Source organism: Amia ocellicauda, unplaced genomic scaffold (genome assembly GCF_036373705.1).
Source record: "Amia ocellicauda isolate fAmiCal2 unplaced genomic scaffold, fAmiCal2.hap1 HAP1_SCAFFOLD_184, whole genome shotgun sequence".
NCBI lineage: Eukaryota > Metazoa > Chordata > Actinopteri > Amiiformes > Amiidae > Amia > Amia ocellicauda.
In genome coordinates, this window is record NW_027102747.1 from 1 (window position 1) to 19,111 (window position 19,111).

Sequence of the window (19,111 nt, forward strand, 5' to 3'; positions counted from 1 at the left end):
GGGCTTTAGAGTAGAGAGACAGTTCAACTGTAAGTATGAACGGCAGAAACGGATATTGCCTTCCCTTTAAGTAGAGCGTCGTGGACAGCCTACCTGGCTTACGGCCATACTAGCCTGAATACGCCCGATCTCGTCCGATCTCGGAAGCCAAGCAGGCTCGGGCCTGGTCAGTACTTGGATGGGAGACCGCCTGGGAATACCAGGTGCTGTAAGCTTTTGCACCTTTTACACACCAGAGGGCGACAAATCACGAGTTTTAACTTTGGATACACACAATTTCATCGTTATTTCAGATTTTACTTCCCCAAATACACAGGCATACAATAGATCTTGTTCTCCAACGTAAACGGTCCCTAGTAACTAGGGTACATTCGTAACTAAATTGAGCATCATGGCTAGAAGTGACTAAATGTTGCCTAATCTTTCTCATCAAGAAATGACACAATTACAGCAACACAAAAAGGAACTCCACCGGACAAAGTTCAGTGCTCACAAGGAGCCTCATTCAACACACACGGTTCCATTCCCATTCATGCAAAGCACGAAAGTGTAAAACTTGGGAACATACTTGAGAGCAAAGATCACATTCAATCTCATTCAAGGCACGGATGTGAATGCAACGGGATGAAATTACTGAAATGATGCCTGCCCTCGAACTGTGATGATGGACTACCCGACTCGCCAATAATATTGGCTTCTGGTGTATTGAAATACAGGAGCTGCTGGATTTGTGTCATTTCTTACCCCCTCACCATAGTTTGTCAAATGTTTAAACAACTGAACTTATATTCAAGGTTTGTTTCTCTTCATATGTTTTACTGGTTTACATTTGTCTCAGCAACCTGTTGAATGATTCTTCTGCTTTCAAAACAAAATGACAACAGGATGAATGCACACACTTGAAAATACAATACATGCAATGTTATGCATCATAGTGATGCAACCTCCTTTCATTTTCATACTGCATGTCAATTGAAATCCTTACTGAAATGCACACCTTCTCAAGATTGCGCTTGACTGGCGTGTCAGGCACTCAATTACAGCTGTTTTATCAAGACAATGTGTTTTTTTTTGTAAAATATAGTTCCGGTCTGGTGTGGCACCCCAGCTAACGCACAACGTTGCCACAACGTGGCGTGTTAGCAGGGACTGTCTGCGGCGCGCTGGTGTGTCCCCGGCATGAGTGTAGAGAGACAGTTCAACTGTAAGTATGAGCGGCAGAAACGGATATTGCCTTCCCTTTAAGTAGAGCGTCAGGGACAGCCTCCCTGGCTTACTGCCATACTAGCCTGAATACGCCCGATCTCGTCCGATCTCGGAAGCTAAGCAGGCTCGGGCCTGGTCAGTACTTGGATGGGAGACCGCCTGGGAATACCAGGTGCTGTAAGCTTTTGCATCTTTTACACACCAGAGGGCGACAAATCACGAGTTTTAACTTTGGATACACGCAATTTCATCATTATTTCAGATTTGACTTCCCCAAATACACAGGCATACAATAGATCTTGTTCTCCAACGTAAACGGTCCCTAGTAACTAGGGTACATTCGTAAATAAATTGAGCATCATGGCTAGAAGTGACTAAATGTTGCCTAATCTTTCTCATCGAGAAATGACACAATTACAGCAACACAAAAAGGAACTCCACCGGACAAAGTTCAGTGCTCACAAGGAGCCTCATTCAAAACACACGGTTCCATTCCCATTCATGCAAAGCACGAAAGTGTAAAACTTGGGAACATACTTGAGAGCAAAGATCACATTCAATCTCATTCAAGGCACGGATGTGAATGCAACGGGATGAAATTACTGAAATGATGCCTGCCCTCGAACTGTGATGATGGACTACCCGACTCGCCAATAATATTGGGTTCTGGTGTATTGAAATACAGGAGCTGCTGGATTTGTGTGTTTTCTTACCCCCTCACCATAGTTTGTCAAATGTTTAAACAACTGAACTTATATTCAAGGTTTGTTTCTCTTCATATGTTTTACTGGTTTACATTTGTCTCAGCAACCTGTTGAATGATTCTTCTGCTTTCAAAACAAAATGACAACAGGATGAATGCACACACTTGAAAATACAATACATGCAATGTTATGCATCATAGTGATGCAACCTCCTTTCAGTTTCATACTGCATGTCAATTGAAATCCTTACTGAAATGCACACCTTCTCAAGATTGCGCTTGACTGGCGTGTCAGGCACTCAATTACAGCTGTTTTATCAAGACAATGTGTTCGTTTTGTAATATATAGTTCCGGTCTGGTGTGGCACCCCAGCTAACGCACAACGTTGCCACAACGCTGCCACAACGTGGCGTGTTAGCAGGGACTGTCTGCGGCGCGCTGGTGTGTCCAGGGCTTTAGAGTAGAGAGACAGTTCAACTGTAAGTATGAACGGCAGAAACGGATATTGCCTTCCCTTTAAGTAGAGCGTCAGGGACAGTCTCCCTGGCTTACGGCCATACTAGCCTGAATACGCCCGATCTCGTCTGATCTCGGAAGCTAAGCAGGCTCGGGCCTGGTCAGTACTTGGATGGGAGACCGCCTGGGAATACCAGGTGCTGTAAGATTTTGCATCTTTTACACACCAGAGGGCGACAAATCACGAGTTTTAACTTTGGATACACGCAATTTCATCATTATTTCAGATTTGACTTCCCCAAATACTCAGGCATACAATAGATCTTGTTCTCCAATGTAAACGGTCCCTAGTAACTAGGGTACATTCGTAAATAAATTGAGCATCATGGCTAGAAGTGACTAAATGTTGCCTAATCTTTCTCATCGAGAAATGACACAATTACAGCAACACAAAAAGGAACTCCACCGGACAAAATTCAGTGCTCACAAGGAGCCTCATTCAACACACACGGTTCCATTCCCATTCATGCAAAGCACGAAAGTGTAAAACTTGGGAACATACTTGAGAGCAAAGATCACATTCAATCTCATTCAAGGCACGGATGTGAATGCAACGGGATGAAATTACTGAAATGATGCCTGCCCTCGAACTGTGATGATGGACTACCCGACTCGCCAATAATATTGGGTTCTGGTGTATTGAAATACAGGAGCTGCTGGATTTGTGTGTTTTCTTACCCCCTCACCATAGTTTGTCAAATGTTTAAACAACTGAACTTATATTCGAGGTTTGTTTCTCTTCATATGTTTTACTGGTTTACATTTGTCTCAGCAACCTGTTGAATGATTCTTCTGCTTTCAAAACAAAATGACAACAGGATGAATGCACACACTTGTAAATACAATACATGCAATGTTATGCATCATAGTGATGCAACCTCCTTTCAGTTTCATACTGCATGTCAATTGAAATCCTTACTGAAATGCACACCTTCTCAAGATTGCGCTTGACTGGCGTGTCAGGCACTCAATTACAGCTGTTTTATCAAGACAATGTGTTCGTTTTGTAATATATAGTTCCGGTCTGGTGTGGCACCCCAGCTAACGCACAACGTTGCCACAATGTTGCCACAACGTGGCGTGTTAGCAGGGACTGTCTGCGGCGCGCTGGTGTGTCCCGGGCTTTAGAGTAGAGAGACAGTTCAACTGTAAGTATGAACGGCAGAAACGGATATTGCCTTCCCTTTAAGTAGAGCGTCAGGGACAGCATTCCTGGCTTACGGCCATACTAGCCTGAATACGCCCGATCTCGGAAGCTAAGCAGGCTCGGGCCTGGTCAGTACTTGGATGGGAGACCGCCTGGGAATACCAGGTGCTGTAAGCTTTTGCATCTTTTACACACCAGAGGGCGACAAATCACGAGTTTTAACTTTGGATACACGCAATTTCATCATTATTTCAGATTTGACTTCCCCAAATACACAGGCATACAATAGATCTTGTTCTCCAACGTAAACGGTCCCTAGTAACTAGGGTACATTCGTAAATAAATTGAGCATCATGGCTAGAAGTGACTAAATGTTGCCTAATCTTTCTCATCGAGAAATGACACAATTACAGCAACACAAAAAGGAACTCCACCGGACAAAGTTCAGTGCTCACAAGGAGCCTCATTCAACACACACGGTTCCATTCCCATTCATGCAAAGCACGAAAGTGTAAAACTTGGGAACATACTTGAGAGCAAAGATCACATTCAATCTCATTCAAGGCACGGATGTGAATGCAACGGGATGAAATTACTGAAATGATGCCTGCCCTCGAACTGTGATGTTGGACTACCCGACTCGCCAATAATATTGGGTTCTGGTGTATTGAAATACAGGAGCAGCTGGATTTGTGTGTTTTCTTACCCCCTCACCATAGTTTGTCAAATGTTTAAACAACTGAACTTATATTCAAGGTTTGTTTCTCTTCATATGTTTTACTGGTTTACATTTGTCTCAGCAACCTGTTGAATGATTCTTCTGCTTTCAAAACAAAATGACAACAGGATGAATGCACACACTTGAAAATACAATACATGCAATGTTATGCATCATAGTGATGCAACCTCCTTTCAGTTTCATACTGCATGTCAATTGAAATCCTTACTGAAATGCACACCTTCTCAAGATTGCGCTTGACTGGCGTGTCAGGCACTCAATTACAGCTGTATTATCAAGACAATGTGTTCGTTTTGTAATATATAGTTCCGGTCTGGTGTGGCACCCCAGCTAACGCACAACGTTGCCACAACGTTTCGTGTTAGCAGGGACTGTCTGCGGCGCGCTGGTGTGTCACGGACTTTAGAGTAGAGAGACAGTTCAACTGCAAGTATGAGCGGCAGAAACGGATATTGCCTTCCCTTTAAGTAGAGCGTCAGGGACAGCCTCCCTGGCTTACGGCCATGCTAGCCTGAATACGCCCGATCTCGTCCGATCTCGGAAGCTAAGCAGGCTTGGGCCTCGTCAGTACTTGGATGGGAGACCGCCTGGGAATACCAGTTGCTGTAAGCTTTTGCACCTTTTACAAACCAGAGGGCGACAAATCACGAGTTTTAACTTTGGATACACGCAATTTCATCATTATTTCAGATTTTACATCCCCAAGTACACAGGCATACAATAGATCTTGTTCTCCAACGTAAACGGTCCCTAGTAACTAGGGTACATTCGTCAATAAATTGAGCATCATGGCTAGAAGTGACTAAATGTTGCCTAATCTTTCTCATCAAGAAATGACACAATTACAGCAACAAAAAAGGAACTCCACCGGACAAAGTTCAGTGCTCACAAGGAGCATCATTCAACACACACGGTTCCATTCCCATTCATGCAAAGCACGAAAGTGTAAAACTTGGGAACGTACTTGAGAGTAATGATAACATTCAATCTCATTCAAGGCACGGATGTGAATGCAACGGGATGAAATTACTGAAATGATGCCTGCCCTCGAACTGTGATGATGGACTACCCGACTCGCCAATAATATTGGGTTCTGGTGTATTGAAATACAGGAGCTGCTGGATTTGTGTGTTTTCTTACCCCCTCACCATAGTTTGTCAAATGTTTAAACAACTGAACTTATATTCAAGGTTTGTTTCTCTTCATATGTTTTACTGGTTTACATTTGTCTCAGCAACCTGTTGAATGATTCTTCTGCTTTCAAAACAAAATGACAACAGGATGAATGCACACACTTGAAAATACAATACATGCAATGTTATGCATCATAGTGATGCAACCTCCTTTCAGTTTCATACTGCATGTCAATTGAAATCCTTACTGAAATGCACACCTTCTCAAGATTGCGCTTGACTGGCGTGTCAGGCACTCAATTACAGCTGTATTATCAAGACAATGTGTTCGTTTTGTAATATATAGTTCCGGTCTGGTGTGGCACCCCAGCTAACGCACAACGTTGCCACAACGTTTCGTGTTAGCAGGGACTGTCTGCGGCGCGCTGGTGTGTCCCGGACTTTAGAGTAGAGAGACAGTTCAACTGCAAGTATGAGCGGCAGAAACGGATATTGCCTTCCCTTTAAGTAGAGCGTCAGGGACAGCCTCCCTGGCTTACGGCCATACTAGCCTGAATACGCCTGATCTCGTCCGATCTCGGAAGCTAAGCAGGCTCGGGCCTGGTCAGTACTTGGATGTGAGACCGCCTGGGAATACCAGGTGCTGTAAGCTTTTGCATCTTTTACACACCAGAGGGCGACAAATCACGAGTTTTAACTTTGGATACACGCAATTTCATCATTATTTCAGATTTGACTTCCCCAAATACACAGGCATACAATAGATCTTGTTCTCCAACGTAAACGGTCCCTAGTAACTAGGGTACATTCGTAAATAAATTGAGCATCATGGCTAGAAGTGACTAAATGTTGCCTAATCTTTCTCATCGAGAAATGACACAATTACAGCAACAAAAAAGGAACTCCACCGGACAAAGTTCAGTGCTCACAAGGAGCATCATTCAACACACACGGTTCCATTCCCATTCATGCAAAGCACGAAAGTGTAAAACTTGGGAACGTACTTGAGAGTAATGATAACATTCAATCTCATTCAAGGCACGGATGTGAATGCAACGGGATGAAATTACTGAAATGATGCCTGCCCTCGAACTGTGATGATGGACTACCCGACTCGCCAATAATATTGGGTTCTGGTGTATTGAAATACAGGAGCTGCTGGATTTGTGTGTTTTCTTACCCCCTCACCATAGTTTGTCAAATGTTTAAACAACTGAACTTATATTCAAGGTTTGTTTCTCTTCATATGTTTTACTGGTTTACATTTGTCTCAGCAACCTGTTGAATGATTCTTCTGCTTTCAAAACAAAATGACAACAGGATGAATGCACACACTTGAAAATACAATACATGCAATGTTATGCATCATAGTGATGCAACCTCCTTTCAGTTTCATACTGCATGTCAATTGAAATCCTTACTGAAATGCACACCTTCTCAAGATTGCGCTTGACTGGCGTGTCAGGCACTCAATTACAGCTGTTTTATCAAGCCAATGTGTTCGTTTTGTAAAATATAGTTCCGGTCTGGTGTGGCACCCCAGCTAACGCACAACGTTGCCACAACGTTGCCACAACGTGGCGTGTTAGCAGGGACTGTCTGCGGCGCGCTGGTGTGTCCCGGGCTTTAGAGTAGAGAGACAGTTCAACTGTAAGTATGAACGGCAGAAACGGATATTGCCTTCCCTTTAAGTAGAGCATCAGGGACAGCCTCCCTGGCTTACGGCCATACTAGCCTGAATACGCCCGATCTCGTCCGATCTCGGAAGCCAAGCAGGCTCGGGCCTGGTCGGTACTTGGATGGGAGACCGCCTGGGAATACCAGGTGCTGTAAGCTTTTGCACCTTTTACACACCAGAGGGCGACAAATCACGAGTTTTAACTTTTGATACACACAATTTCATCATTATTTCAGATTTGACTTCCCCAAATACACAGGCATACAATAGATCTTGTTCTCCAACGTAAACGGTCCCTAGTAACTAGGGTACATTCGTAAATAAATTGAGCATCATGGCTAGAAGTGACTAAATGTTGCCTAATCTTTCTCATCAAGAAATGACACAATTACAGCAACACAAAAAGGAACTCCACCGGACAAAGTTCAGTGCTCACAAGGAGCCTCATTCAACACACACGGTTCCATTCCCATTCATGCAAAGCACTAAAGTGTAAAACTTGGGAACATACTTGAGAGCAAAGATCACATTCAATCTCATTCAAGGCACGGATGTGAATGCAACGGGATGAAATTACTGAAATGATGCCTGCCCTCGAACTGTGATGATGGACTACCCGACTCACCAATAATATTGGCTTCTGGTGTATTGAAGTACAGGAGCTGCTGGATTTGTGTGTTTTCTTACCCCCTCACCATAGTTTGTCAAATGTTTAAACAACTGAACTTATATTCAAGGTTTGTTTCTCTTCATATGTTTTACTGGTTTACATTTGTCTCAGCAACCTGTTGAATGATTCTTCTGCTTTCAAAACAAAATGACAACAGGATGAATGCACACACTTGAAAATACAATACATGCAATGTTATGCATCATAGTGATGCAACCTCCTTTCAGTTTCATACTGCATGTCAATTGAAATCCTTACTGAAATGTACACCTTCTCAAGATTGCGCTTGACTGGCGTGTCAGGCACTCAATTACAGCTGTTTTATCAAGACAATGTGTTCGTTTTGTAAAATATAGTTCCGGTCTGGTGTGGCACCCCAGCTAACGCACAACGTTGCCACAACGTTGCCACAACGTGGCGTGTTAGCAGGGACTGTCTGCGGCGCGCTGGTGTGTCCCGGGCTTTAGAGTAGAGAGACAGTTCAACTGTAAGTATGATCGGCAGAAACGGATATTGCCTTCCCTTTAAGTAGAGCGTCAGGGACAGCCTCCCTGGCTTACGGCCATACTAGCCTGAATACGCCCGATCTCGACCGATCTCGGAAGCCAGGCAGGCTCGGGCCTGGTCAGTACTTGGATGGGAGACCGCCTGGGAATACCAGGTGCTGTAAGCTTTTGCACCTTTTACACACCAGAGGGCGACAAATCACGAGTTTTAACTTTGGATACACACAATTTCATCATTATTTCAGATTTTACTTCCCCAAATACACAGGCATACAATAGATCTTGTTCTCCAACGTAAACGGTCCCTAGTAACTAGGGTACATTCGTAAATTAATTGAGCATCATGGCTAGAAGTGACTCAATGTTGCCTAATCTTTCTCATCAAGAAATGACACAATTACAGCAACACAAAAAGGAACTCCACCGCACAAAGTTCAGTGCTCACAAGGAGACTCATTCAACACACACGGTTCCATTCCCATTCATGCAAAGCACGAAAGTGTAAAACTTGGGAACATACTTGAGAGCAAAGATCACATTCAATCTCATTCAAGGCACGGATGTGAATGCAACGGGATGAAATTACTGAAATGATGCCTGCCCTCGAACTGTGATGATGGACTACCCGACTCGCCAATAATATTGGGTTCTGGTGTATTGAAATACAGGAGCTGCTGGATTTGTGTGTTTTCTTACCCCCTCACCATAGTTTGTCAAATGTTTAAACAACTGAACTTATATTCAAGGTTTGTTTCTCTTCATATGTTTTACTGGTTTACATTTGTCTCAGAAACCTGTTGAATGATTCTTCTGCTTTCAAAACAAAATGACAACAGGATGAATGCACACACTTGAAAATACAATACATGCAATGTTATGCATCATAGTGATGCAACCTCCTTTCAGTTTCATACTGCATGTCAATTGAAATCCTTACTGAAATGCACACCTTCTCAAGATTGCGCTTGACTGGCGTGTCAGGCTCTCGATTACAGCTGTTTTATCAAGACAATGTGTTCGTTTTGTAAAATATAGTTCCGGTCTGGTGTGGCACCCCAGCTAACGCACAACGTTGCCACAACGTGGCGTGTTAGCAGGGACTGTCTGCGGCGCGCTGGTGTGTCCCGGGCTTTAGAGTAGAGAGACAGTTCAACTGTAAGTATGAACGGCAGAAACGGATATTGCCTTCCCTTTAAGTAGAGCGTCAGGAACAGCCTCCCTGGCTTATGGCCATACTAGCCTGAATACGCCCGATCTCGTCCGATCTCGGAAGCCAAGCAGGCTCGGGCCTGGTCAGTACTTGGATGGGAGACCGCCTGGGAATACCAGGTGCTGTAAGCTTTTGCACACCAGAGGGCGACAAATCACGAGTTTTAACTTTGGATACACGCAATTTCATCATTATTTCAGATTTGACTTCCCCAAATACACAGGCATACAATAGATCTTGTTCTCCAACGTAAACGGTCCCTAGTAACTAGGGTACATTCGTAAATAAATTGAGCATCATGGCTAGAAGTGACTAAATGTTGCCTAATCTTTCTCATCGAGAAATGACACAATTACAGCAACACAAAAAGGAACTCCACCGGACAAAGTTCAGTGCTCACAAGGAGCCTCATTCAACACACACGGTTCCATTCCCATTCATGCAAAGCACGAAAGTGTAAAACTTGGGAACATACTTGAGAGCAAAGATCACATTCAATCTCATTCAAGGCACGGATGTGAATGCAACGGGATGAAATTACTGAAATGATGCCTGCCCTCGAACTGTGATGATGGACTACCCGACTCGCCAATAATATTGGGTTCTGGTGTATTGAAATACAGGAGCTGCTGGATTTGTGTGTTTTCTTACCCCCTCACCATAGTTTGTCAAATGTTTAAACAACTGAACTTATATTCAAGGTTTGTTTCTCTTCATATGTTTTACTGGTTTACATTTGTCTCAGCAACCTGTTGAATGATTCTTCTGCTTTCAAAACAAAATGACAACAGGATGAATGCACACACTTGAAAATACAATACATGCAATGTTATGCATCATAGTGATGCAACCTCCTTTCAGTTTCATACTGCATGTCAATTGAAATCCTTACTGAAATGCACACCTTCTCAAGATTGCGCTTGACTGGCGTGTCAGGCACTCAATTACAGCTGTTTTATCAAGACAATGTGTTCGTTTTGTAATATATAGTTCCGGTCTGGTGTGGCACCCCAGCTAACGCACAACGTTGCCACAATGTTGCCACAACGTGGCGTGTTAGCAGGGACTGTCTGCGGCGCGCTGGTGTGTCCCGGGCTTTAGAGTAGAGAGACAGTTCAACTGTAAGTATGAACGGCAGAAACGGATATTGCCTTCCCTTTAAGTAGAGCGTCAGGGACAGCCTCCCTGGCTTACAGCCATACTAGCCTGAATACGCCCGATCTCGTCCGATCTCGGAAGCCAAGCAGGCTCGGGCCTGGTCAGTACTTGGATGGTAGACCGCCTGGAAATACCAGGTGCTGTAAGCTTTTGCACCTTTTACACACCAGAGGGCGACAAATCACGAGTCTTAACTTTTGATACACACAATTTCATCATTATTTCAGATTTGACTTCCCCAAATACACAGGCATACAATAGATCTTGTTCTCCAACGTAAACGGTCCCTAGTAACTAGGGTACATTCGTAAATAAATTGAGCATCATGGCTAGAAGTGACTAAATGTTGCCTAATCTTTCTCATCGAGAAATGACACAATTACAGCAACACAAAAAGGAACTCCACCGGACAAAGTTCAGTGCTCACAAGGAGCCTCATTCAACACACACGGTTCCATTCCCATTCATGCAAAGCACAAAAGTGTAAAACTTGGGAACATACTTGAGAGCAAAGATCACATTCAATCTCATTCAAGGCACGGATGTGAATGCAACGGGATGAAATTACTGAAATGATGCCTGCCCTCGAACTGTGATGATGGACTACCCGACTCGCCAATAATATTGGGTTCCGGTGTATTGAAATACAGGAGCTGCTGGATTTGTGTGTTTTCTTACCCCCTCACCATAGTTTGTCAATTGTTTAAACAACTGAACTTATATTCAAGGTTTGTTTCTCTTCATATGTTTTACTGGTTTACATTTGTCTCAGCAACCTGTTGAATGATTCTTGTGCTTTCATAACAAAATGACAACAGGATGAATGCACACACTTGAAAATACAATACATGCAATGTTATGCATCATAGTGATGCAACCTCCTTTCAGTTTCATACTGCATGTCAATTGAAATCCTTACTGAAATGCACACCATCTCAAGATTGCGCTTGACTGGCAAGTCAGGCACTCAATTACAGCTGTTTTATCAAGACAATGTGTTCGTTTTGTAAAATATAGTTCCGGTCTGGTGTGGCACCCCAGCTAACGCACAACGTTGCCACAACGTTGCCACAACGTGGCGTGTTAGCAGGGACTGTCTGCAGCGCGCTGGTGTGTCCCGGGCTTTAGAGTAGAGAGACAGTTCAACTGTAAGTATGAACGGCAGAAACGGATATTGCCTTCCCTTTAAGTAGAGCGTCAGGGACAGCCTCCCTGGCTTACGGCCATACTAGCCTGAATACGCCCGATCTCGTCCGATCTCGGAAGCCAAGCAGGCTCGGGTCTGGTCAGTACTTGGATGGGAGACCGCCTGGGAATACCAGGTGCTGTAAGCTTCTGCACCTTTTTCACACCAGAGGGCGACAAATCACGAGTTTTAACTTTGGATACACACAATTTCATCATTATTTCAGATTTTACTTCCCCAAATACACAGGCATACAATAGATCTTGTTCTCCAACGTAAACGGTCCCTAGTAACTAGGGTACATTCGTAAATAAATTGAGCATCATGGCTAGAAGTGACTAAATGTTGCCTAATCTTTCTCATCGAGTAATGACACAATTACAGCAACACAAAAAGGAACTCCACCGGACAAAGTTCAGTGCTCACAAGGAGCCTCATTCAACACACACGGTTCCATTCCCATTCATGCAAAGCACGAAAGTGTAAAACTTGGGAACATACTTGAGAGCAAAGATCACATTCAATCTCATTCAAGGCACGGATGTGAATGCAACGGGATGAAATTACTGAAATGATGCCTGCCCTCGAGCTGTGATGATGGACTACCCGACTCGCCAATAATATTGGGTTCTGGTGTATTGAAATACAGGAGCTGCTGGATTTGTGTGTTTTATTACCCCCTCACCATAGTTTGTCAAATGTTTAAACAACTGAACTTATATTCAAGGTTTGTTTCTCTTCATATGTTTTACTGGTTTACATTTGTCTCAGCAACCTGTTGAATGATTCTTCTGCTTTCAAAACAAAATGACAACAGGATGAATGCACACACTTGAAAATACAATACATGCAATGTTATGCATCATAGTGATGCAACCTCCTTTCAGTTTCATACTGCATGTCAATTGAAATCCTTACTGAAATGCACACCTTCTCAAGATTGCGCTTGACTGGCGTGTCAGGCACTCAATTACAGCTGTTTTATCAAGACAATGTGTTTTTTTTTGTAAAATATAGTTCCGGTCTGGTGTGGCACCCCAGCTAACGCACAACGTTGCCACAACATGGCGTGTTAGCAGGGACTGTCTGCGGCGCGCTGCTGTGTCCCGGGCTTTAGAGTAGAGAGACAGTTCAACTGTAAGTATGAACGGCAGAAACGGATATTGCCTTCCCTTTAAGTAGAGCATCAGGGACAGCCTCCCTGGCTTACGGCCATACTAGCCTGAATACGCCCGATCTCGTCCGATCTCGGAAACCAAGCAGGCTCGGGCCTGGTCGGTACTTGGATGGGGGACCGCCTGGGAATACCAGGTGCTGTAAGCTTTTGCACCTTTTACACACCAGAGGGCGACAAATCACGAGTTTTAACTTTGGATACACACAATTTCATCATTATTTCAGATTTTACTTCCCCAAATACACAGGCATACAATAGATCTTGTTCTCCAACGTAAACGGTCCCTAGTAACTAGGGTACATTCGTAAATAAATTGAGCATCATGGCTAGAAGTGACTAAATGTTGCCTAATCTTTCTCATCAAGAAATGACACAATTACAGCAACACAAAAAGGAACTCCACCGGACAAAGTTCAGTGCTCACAAGGAGCCTCATTCAACACACACGGTTCCATTCCCATTCATGCAAAGCACGAAAGTGTAAAACTTGGGAACATACTTGAGAGCAAAGATCACATTCAATCTCATTCAAGGCACGGATGTGAATGCAACGGGATGAAATTACTGAAATGATGCCTGCCCTCGAACTGTGATGATGGACTACCCGACTCACCAATAATATTGGCTTCTGGTGTATTGAAGTACAGGAGCTGCTGGATTTGTGTGTTTTCTTACCCCCTCACCATAGTTTGTCAAATGTTTAAACAACTGAACTTATATTCAAGGTTTGTTTCTCTTCATATGTTTTACTGGTTTACATTTGTCTCAGCAACCTGTTGAATGATTCTTCTGCTTTCAAAACAAAATGACAACAGGATGAATGCACACACTTGAAAATACAATACATGCAATGTTATGCATCATAGTGATGCAACCTCCTTTCAGTTTCATACTGCATGTCAATTGAAATCCTTACTGAAATGTACACCTTCTCAAGATTGCGCTTGACTGGCGTGTCAGGCACTCAATTACAGCTGTTTTATCAAGACAATGTGTTCGTTTTGTAAAATATAGTTCCGGTCTGGTGTGGCACCCCAGCTAACGCACAACGTTGCCACAACGTTGCCACAACGTGGCGTGTTAGCAGGGACTGTCTTTTCTTCGCCGGTGTGTCCCGGACTTTAGAGTAGAGAGACAGTTCAACTGCAAGTATGAGCGGCAGAAACGGATATTGCCTTCCCTTTAAGTAGTGCGTCAGGGACAGCCTCTCTGGCTTACGGCCATACTAGCCTGAATACGCCCGATCTCGTCCGATCTCAGAAGCTAAGCAGGCTCTGGCCTGGTTAGTACTTGGATGGGAGACTGCCTGGGAATACCAGGTGCTGTAAGCTTTTGCATCTTTTACACACCAGAGGGCGACAAATCACGAGTTTTAACTTTGGATACACGCAATTTCATCATTATTTCAGATTTTACTTCCCCAAATACACAGGCATACAATAGATCTTGTTCTCCAACGTAAACGGTCCCTAGTAACTAGCGTACATTCGTAAATAAATTGAGCATCATGGCTAGAAGTGACTAAATGTTGCCTAATCTTTCTCATCAAGAAATGACACAATTACAGCAACACAAAAAGGAACTCCACTGGACAAAGTTCAGTGCTCACAAGGAGCTTCATTCAACACACACGGTTCCATTCCCATTCATGCAAAGCATGAAAGTGTAAAACTTGGAAATATACTTGAGAGTAAAGATCACATTCAATCTCATTCAAGGCACGGATGTGAATGCAACGGGATGAAATTACTGAAATGATGCCTGCCCTCGAACTGTGATGATGGACTGCCCGACTCGCCAATAATATTGGGTTTTGGTGTATTGAAATACAGGAGCTGCTGGATTTGTGTGTTTTCTTACCCCCTCACCATAGTTTGTCAAATGTTTAAACAACTGAACTTATATTCAAGGTTTGTTTCTCTTCATATGTTTTACTGGTTAAATTTGTCTCAGCAACCTGTTGAATGATTCTTCTGCTTTCAAATTAAAATGACAACAGGATGAATGCACACACATGAAAATACAATACATGCAATGTTATGCATCATAGTGATGCAACCTCCTTTCAGTTTCATACTGCATGTCAATTGAAATCCTTACTGAAATGCACACCTTCTCAAGATTGCGCTTGACTGGCGTGTCAGGCACTCAATTACAGCTGTTTTATCAAGACAATGTGTTCGTTTTGTAAAATATAGTTCCGGTCTGGTGTGGCACCCCAGCTAACGCACAACGTTGCCACAACGTTTCGTGTTAGCAGGGACTGTCTACGGCGCGCTGGTGTGTCCCGGACTTTAGAGTAGAGAGACAGTTCAACTGCAAGTATGAGCGGCAGAAACGGATATTGCCTTCCCTTTAAGTAGAGCGTCAGGGACAGCCTCCCTGGCTTACGGCCATACTAGCCTGAATACGCCCGGTCTCGTCCGATCTCGGAAGCTAAGCAGGCTCGGGCCTGGTCAGTACTTGAATGGGAGACCGCCTGGGAATACCAGGTGCTGTAAGCTTTTGCACACCAGAGGGCGACAAATCACGAGTTTTAACTTTGGATACACGCAATTTCATCATTATTTCAGATTTGACTTCCCCAAATACACAGGCATACAATAGATCTTGTTCTCCAACGTAAACGGTCCCTAGTAACTAGGGTACATTCGTAAATAAATTGAGCATCATGGCTAGAAGTGACTAAATGTTGCCTAATCTTTCTCATCGAGAAATGACACAATTACAGCAACACAAAAAGGAACTCCACCGGACAAAGTTCAGTGCTCACAAGGAGCCTCATTCAACACACACGGTTCCATTCCCATTCATGCAAAGCACGAAAGTGTAAAACTTGGGAACATACTTGAGAGCAAAGATCACATTCAATCTCATTCAAGGCACGGATGTGAATGCAACGGGATGAAATTACTGAAATGATGCCTGCCCTCGAACTGTGATGATGGACTACCCGACTCGCCAATAATATTGGCTTCTGGTGTATTGAAATACAGGAGCTGCTGGATTTGTGTCATTTCTTACCCCCTCACCATAGTTTGTCAAATGTTTAAACAACTGAACTTATATTCAAGGTTTGTTTCTCTTCATATGTTTTACTGGTTTACATTTGTCTCAGCAACCTGTTGAATGATTCTTCTGCTTTCAAAACAAAATGACAACAGGATGAATGCACACACTTGAAAATACAATACATGCAATGTTATGCATCATAGTGATGCAACCTCCTTTCAGTTTCATACTGCATGTCAATTGAAATCCTTACTGAAATGCACACCTTCTCAAGATTGCGCTTGAATGGCGTGTCAGGCACTCAATTACAGCTGTTTTATCAAGACAATGTGTTCGTTTTGTAATACATAGGTCTGGTGTGGCACCCCAGCTAACGCACAACGTTGCCACAACGTTTCGTGTTAGCAGGGACTGTCTGCGGCGTGCTGGTGTGTCCCGGACTTTAGAGTAGAGAGACAGTTCAACTGTAAGTATGAGCGGCAGAAACGGATATTGCCTTCCCTTTAAGTAGAGCGTCAGGGACAGCCTCCCTGGCTTACGGCCATACTAGCCTGAATACGCCCGATCTCGTCCGATCTCGGAAACTAAGCAGGCTCGGGCCTGGTCAGTACTTGGATGGGAGACCGCCTGGGAATACCAGGTGCTGTAAGCTTTTGCATCTTTTACACACCAGAGGGCGACAAATCACGAGTTTTAACTTTGGATACACGCAATTTCATCATTATTTCAGATTTGACTTCCCCAAATACACAGGCATACAATAGATCTTGTTCTCCAATGTAAACGGTCCCTAGTAACTAGGGTACATTCGTAAATAAATTGAGCATCATGGCTAGAAGTGACTAAATGTTGCCTAATCTTTCTCATCGAGAAATGACACAATTACAGCAACACAAAAAGGAACTCCACCGGACAAAGTTCAGTGCTCACAAGGAGCCTCATTCAACACACACGGTTCCATTCCCATTCATGCAAAGCACGAAAGTGTAAAACTTGGGAACATACTTGAGAGCAAAGATCACATTCAATCTCATTCAAGGCACGGATGTGAATGCAACGGGATGAAATTACTGAAATGATGCCTGCCCTCGAACTGTGATGATGGACTACCCGACTCGCCAATAATATTGGGTTCTGGTGTATTGAAATACAGGAGCTGCTGGATTTGTGTGTTTTCTTACCCCCTCACCATAGTTTGTCAAATGTTTAAACAACTGAACTTATATTCAAGGTTTGTTTCTCTTCATATGTTTTACTGGTTTACATTTGTCTCAGCAACCTGTTGAATGATTCTTCTGCTTTCAAAACAAAATGACAACAGGATGAATGCACACACTTGTAAAAACAATACATGCAATGTTATGCATCATAGTGATGCAACTTCCTTTCAGTTTCATACTGCATGTCAATTGAAATCCTTACTGAAATGCACACCTTCTCAAGATTGCGCTTGACTGGCGTGTCAGGCACTCAATTACAGCTGTTTTATCAAGACAATGTGTTCGTTTTGTAATATATAGTTCCGGTCTGGTGTGGCACCCCAGCTAACGCACAACGTTGCCACAATGTTGCCACAACGTGGCGTGTTAGCAGGGACTGTCTGCGGCGCGCTGGTGTGTCCCGGGCTTTAGAGTAGAGAGACAGTTCAACTGTAAGTATGAACGGCAGAAACGGATATTGCCTTCCCTTTAAGTAGAGCGTCAGGGACAGCATTCCTAGCTTACGGCCATACTAGCCTGAATACGCCCGATCTCGTCCGATCTCGGAAGCTAAGCAGGCTCGGGCCTGGTCAGTACTTGGATGGGAGACCGCCTGGGAATACCAGGTGCTGTAAGCTTTTGCATCTTTTACACACCAGAGGGCGACATATCACGAGTTTTAACTTTGGATACACGCAATTTCATCATTATTTCAGATTTGACTTCCCCAAATACACAGGCATACAATAGATCTTGTTCTCCAATGTAAACGGTCCCTAGTAACTAGGGTACATTCATAAATAAATTGAGCATCATGGCTAGAAGTGACTAAATGTTGCCTAATCTTTCTCATCGAGAAATGACAGAATTACAGCAACACAAAAAGGAACTCCACCGGACAAAGTTCAGTGCTCACAAGGAGCCTCATTCAACACACACGGTTCCATTCCCATTCATGCAAAGCACGAAAGTGTAAAACTTGGGAACATACTTGAGAGCAAAGATCACATTCAATCTCATTCAAGGCACGGATGTGAATGCAACAAGATGAAATTACTGAAATGATGCCTGCCCTCGAACTGTGATGATGGACTACCCGACTCGCCAATAATATTGGGTTCTGGTGTATTGAAATACAGGAGCTGCTGGATTTGTGTGTTTTCTTACCCCCTCACCATAGTTTGTCAAATGTTTAAACAACTGAACTTATATTCAAGGTTTGTTTCTCTTCATATGTTTTACTGGTTTACATTTGTCTCAGCAACCTGTTGAATGATTCTTCTGCTTTCAAAACAAAATGACAACAGGATGAATGCACACACTTGAAAATACAATACATGCAATGTTATGCATCATAGTGATGCAACCTCCTTTCAGTTTCATACTGCATGTCAATTGAAATCCTTACTGAAATGCACACCTTCTCAAGATTGCGCTTGACTGGCGTGTCAGGCACTCAATTACAGCTGTTTTATCAAGACAATGTGTTCGTTTTGTAATATATAGTTCCGGTCTGGTGTGGCACCCCAGCTAACGCACAACGTTGCCACAACGTTTCGTGTTAGCAGGGACTGTCTGCGGCGCGCTGGTGTGTCCCGGACTTTAGAGTAGAGAGACAGTTCAATTGCAAGTATGAGCGGCAGAAACGGATATTGCCTTCCCTTTAAGTAGAGCGTCAGGGACAGCCTCTCTGGCTTACGGCCATACTAGCCTGAATACGCCCGATCTCATCCGATCTCGGAAGCTAAGCAGGCTCGGGCCTGGTCAGTACTTGGATGGGAGACCGCCTGGGAATACCAGGTGCTGTAAGCTTTTGCATCTTTTACACACCAGAGGGCGACAAATCACGAGTTTTAACTTTGGATACACG

At 43.6% G+C, this 19,111-nt stretch overlaps 16 non-coding genes and 1 pseudogene across 16 annotated transcripts; all 17 read left to right on the top strand.

The window, feature by feature from the left end:
- The first annotated feature begins 96 nt into the window (after positions 1-96).
- Positions 97-215, top strand: LOC136724456 (5S ribosomal RNA). The gene has a single exon (XR_010807119.1). It is a non-coding gene; the product is annotated as a 5S ribosomal RNA (ribosomal RNA).
- Positions 216-1,271: 1,056 nt separating this feature from the next.
- LOC136724374 (5S ribosomal RNA) lies at positions 1,272-1,390 on the top strand. Its single transcript, XR_010807047.1, has one exon. It is a non-coding gene; the product is annotated as a 5S ribosomal RNA (ribosomal RNA).
- A 1,066-nt stretch (positions 1,391-2,456) lies between these two features.
- On the top strand, positions 2,457-2,575 carry LOC136724380 (5S ribosomal RNA). The gene has a single exon (XR_010807053.1). It is a non-coding gene; the product is annotated as a 5S ribosomal RNA (ribosomal RNA).
- Positions 2,576-3,641: 1,066 nt separating this feature from the next.
- LOC136724410 (uncharacterized) lies at positions 3,642-3,750 on the top strand (annotated as a pseudogene).
- A 1,055-nt stretch (positions 3,751-4,805) lies between these two features.
- On the top strand, positions 4,806-4,924 carry LOC136724409 (5S ribosomal RNA). The gene has a single exon (XR_010807079.1). It is a non-coding gene; the product is annotated as a 5S ribosomal RNA (ribosomal RNA).
- A 1,054-nt stretch (positions 4,925-5,978) lies between these two features.
- LOC136724405 (5S ribosomal RNA) lies at positions 5,979-6,097 on the top strand. Its single transcript, XR_010807075.1, has one exon. It is a non-coding gene; the product is annotated as a 5S ribosomal RNA (ribosomal RNA).
- Positions 6,098-7,162: 1,065 nt separating this feature from the next.
- Positions 7,163-7,281, top strand: LOC136724389 (5S ribosomal RNA). Its single transcript, XR_010807061.1, has one exon. It is a non-coding gene; the product is annotated as a 5S ribosomal RNA (ribosomal RNA).
- A 1,066-nt stretch (positions 7,282-8,347) lies between these two features.
- Positions 8,348-8,466, top strand: LOC136724408 (5S ribosomal RNA). The gene has a single exon (XR_010807078.1). It is a non-coding gene; the product is annotated as a 5S ribosomal RNA (ribosomal RNA).
- A 1,055-nt stretch (positions 8,467-9,521) lies between these two features.
- Positions 9,522-9,640, top strand: LOC136724379 (5S ribosomal RNA). Its single transcript, XR_010807052.1, has one exon. It is a non-coding gene; the product is annotated as a 5S ribosomal RNA (ribosomal RNA).
- A 1,057-nt stretch (positions 9,641-10,697) lies between these two features.
- On the top strand, positions 10,698-10,816 carry LOC136724406 (5S ribosomal RNA). The gene has a single exon (XR_010807076.1). It is a non-coding gene; the product is annotated as a 5S ribosomal RNA (ribosomal RNA).
- A 1,066-nt stretch (positions 10,817-11,882) lies between these two features.
- Positions 11,883-12,001, top strand: LOC136724390 (5S ribosomal RNA). Its single transcript, XR_010807062.1, has one exon. It is a non-coding gene; the product is annotated as a 5S ribosomal RNA (ribosomal RNA).
- Positions 12,002-13,057: 1,056 nt separating this feature from the next.
- LOC136724407 (5S ribosomal RNA) lies at positions 13,058-13,176 on the top strand. Its single transcript, XR_010807077.1, has one exon. It is a non-coding gene; the product is annotated as a 5S ribosomal RNA (ribosomal RNA).
- A 1,066-nt stretch (positions 13,177-14,242) lies between these two features.
- Positions 14,243-14,361, top strand: LOC136724404 (5S ribosomal RNA). The gene has a single exon (XR_010807074.1). It is a non-coding gene; the product is annotated as a 5S ribosomal RNA (ribosomal RNA).
- Positions 14,362-15,415: 1,054 nt separating this feature from the next.
- Positions 15,416-15,534, top strand: LOC136724385 (5S ribosomal RNA). The gene has a single exon (XR_010807057.1). It is a non-coding gene; the product is annotated as a 5S ribosomal RNA (ribosomal RNA).
- Positions 15,535-16,575: 1,041 nt separating this feature from the next.
- On the top strand, positions 16,576-16,694 carry LOC136724382 (5S ribosomal RNA). The gene has a single exon (XR_010807054.1). It is a non-coding gene; the product is annotated as a 5S ribosomal RNA (ribosomal RNA).
- A 1,066-nt stretch (positions 16,695-17,760) lies between these two features.
- On the top strand, positions 17,761-17,879 carry LOC136724445 (5S ribosomal RNA). Its single transcript, XR_010807109.1, has one exon. It is a non-coding gene; the product is annotated as a 5S ribosomal RNA (ribosomal RNA).
- Positions 17,880-18,934: 1,055 nt separating this feature from the next.
- LOC136724368 (5S ribosomal RNA) lies at positions 18,935-19,053 on the top strand. Its single transcript, XR_010807042.1, has one exon. It is a non-coding gene; the product is annotated as a 5S ribosomal RNA (ribosomal RNA).
- The last annotated feature ends 58 nt before the right edge of the window (positions 19,054-19,111 follow it).